We start from the raw sequence: 2515 nt of genomic DNA, 5'->3' as shown, positions 1-2515 counted from the left end.
TTTCTTAATTATCATTGTTATTATAAAAATATGTATGTTTCTGCACAAATATAATAAACTGAGCAAAATATAAACTTGTAGGCTTCAAAATAGCTTTTGCCTTAGTTTAGAAATTAGAATATATTTCTTAAGGCTTTTGAAAATAAAATACAATTATTATATTCTCAGATTATAATAGCTAAAGTATGAGTACTGTGGTATTCACATTTCTACAAAATGTATTTTCCCCATTAACACAGTTATTCCCCTCAAAATACAGGGTTATTCCAGTGTTTCGGAAGACAAGTAAATGAATTTACCTACATTTTGCTTCTCGGTTTCTGCTATGTTGCTTGATGGTGAGACCCCAATTTTGGTTGAACTAAAAGTGCTTTTAACAGATATAACTGTATAATATGCTTCATCTCTACCAGTGTGGGGGCTAGTGATGGAAGACAGTATTTTTTTATTTCTCTCAGGTGTACAAATGATTATATTACCAGTCATCTGAATTTATAATGTAATACAATTTTTAATATGAGACTCGAATGTGAATGCATGTATATTCTGAGGAGGACTTAATAATTCTTAAATTAATGTGGGAAATGGAAAGAAGAAAATGCCTGGTGATTTTAAAGAATAAAGAGTGGGCACTTCATTGCCAGATTCTGAAGCTAATTAGAAAGCTTTTTTTTTTTTTTTTTTTTTGGTCATAGGACTGTGCTCATTCCAAATGAGATGGAGAAATGCAAATGAACAAAATTGAAGGCCAAGAAAGAGACCTAAAACATAATGGACATGGTGTAGCAAATCAGCGACAGCAAATGGATTTGGGAATTAGTGTCTGGTAAAATAGTAAGACATCTTCAAAGTCATCACAAACGAACATCAAAAATCGTCAGTTTTAACGATAAAGCACGAATTCCAAGGCATCAGGTTAAGACCTCTGTGGTGCTTCACTATTCAAAGACCTTCTTTTTCTCCCTTCAAACCTTCTATCTTTTGCTACTCCCTCTCAAATTAGTGGCCTATTTATTATTATTATTATTACATCTATAGCAAGTAAATACATAAACACAGACTGTTGTTTTCCTTTAGTATTGTGTTCTGTCTATATTTTTAGGGCTGGCTACTTGGTATTGCATAACCATACTAGGGGCTTGTCTCTGGGGAAGATGAATTTTCAGTCTCTCAGCAGTCATTAGTTACCTGTTGTTCTTCTAGGAGTGGAATTATGCTTTCCTCTCCATGTTGCCATGTCAACGGGTGTTTTCATCATTCAGCCCTTGTTTAAGGAACCATATTGTTAAGATTTCCTATGTGTGGTTTCTCTGTCAGGGAAGTTGGTCTCAAACTTGCTATCTTCCCGCCTTAGCCTCCTGAGCCCAGGGATAACAGGCAGATGGCTACACCTGGCTTGACTAGCTAATGGAGTCATCACTTTCTTTAAAGCAGAAGCAATATAAACACTCAAAAGACAAATATCAAACTCGAAAACATGTATTTGCATTATGAAATAAGATAAAAAAATGATAGTTATTTGCAGTTAAAACAAATATGGAAACAAATAGGTGACCCTTCAGCACAGGGCATGATAATCAATAATACTATAAGTGAAGAAATAAAAATAGCTAACAAATAGCAAAATTTTTTTCACTGACTATTAAAATTATGGAAATGATGGAAAACTACACAGAAAATATTTCGTCACTCATTTATCTATTTTATTATACTAATTAATGTTAGGGTATTTACAGATATTTTTTCCTATAACTATAACTATAGAGTGAAGAACAGATATCATCGGAATCTTGATTTACACTTGGAGATCTGAGGAGAACTCTGTGGAGTCAGTTCTCACCTTTAACCTTCACTTGGGTTTATGAGGTGGAATATAGGCTGTCAGGTTTATGCTGCAAGGACCCATAGAACCTTCTCACAGACCCAGCACCATGGCTTTACACTGAAGTCTTTGAGGAACAATCCAGGAGCAAGATACAGTACTGTTTAGTGATCTTTAAATCATTACAAATATTCAGTGAATATACAATACAGTATATTTACATTGCCCTAGTCCAAAAATGCTTCAAGATGTGTATAGAACTCCTAGGTAAATTAAAAACTCCTGGGATTTTTAAGAAGAGAAACAAAAGAGTTAACATCATAGACAACAATAAAAACAATACTATTTGAAAACATGTTCAAGGTCTAATTTCCTCAGCATTGCCTTCAAAATATTTGCTTTTTAAATAGCTGATAATTAAGTACATTTTAAAAATTTAAACACCCTAAAATGGTTACATCCTAATGACTTTTGCCATTGTATAACTAACAACTGGTTTGCCCACAGGAACTGGTCAATTGGTCATTTAGGGAGGAGCAGAGGAATGGAGGGCTGCTGTTTATAGTGTGCTGTAAACATTTTTCATTATGTTTACTATCAGCTATTAGTAGTTATCAGGTTTACAAGCTTTTGAATATTTAATAATCAGCACTCTAGGAAAATACTAGCTGTGTGTGTGTGTGTGTGTGTGTG

At 33.7% G+C, this 2515-nt stretch overlaps 1 long non-coding RNA gene across 1 annotated transcript in view; it reads left to right on the top strand.

Moving 5' to 3' along the window:
- Positions 1 to 248: 248 nt before the first annotated feature.
- The window catches only part of LOC115029558, a 2540-nt gene continuing 273 nt past the window's right edge, over positions 249 to 2515 (top strand). The window contains exons 1-2 of the long non-coding RNA XR_003835120.1: positions 249 to 338; positions 696 to 915. This is a non-coding gene — a long non-coding RNA (uncharacterized LOC115029558). The remainder of the gene's footprint in view (positions 339 to 695; positions 916 to 2515) is intronic.

This window comes from Mus caroli, chromosome 2 (assembly GCF_900094665.2).
Source record: "Mus caroli chromosome 2, CAROLI_EIJ_v1.1, whole genome shotgun sequence".
Lineage (NCBI taxonomy): Eukaryota > Metazoa > Chordata > Mammalia > Rodentia > Muridae > Mus > Mus caroli.
The sequence above is the reverse complement of the archived record's forward strand: the minus strand, read 5'-3'. Positions and strand labels throughout refer to the sequence as shown.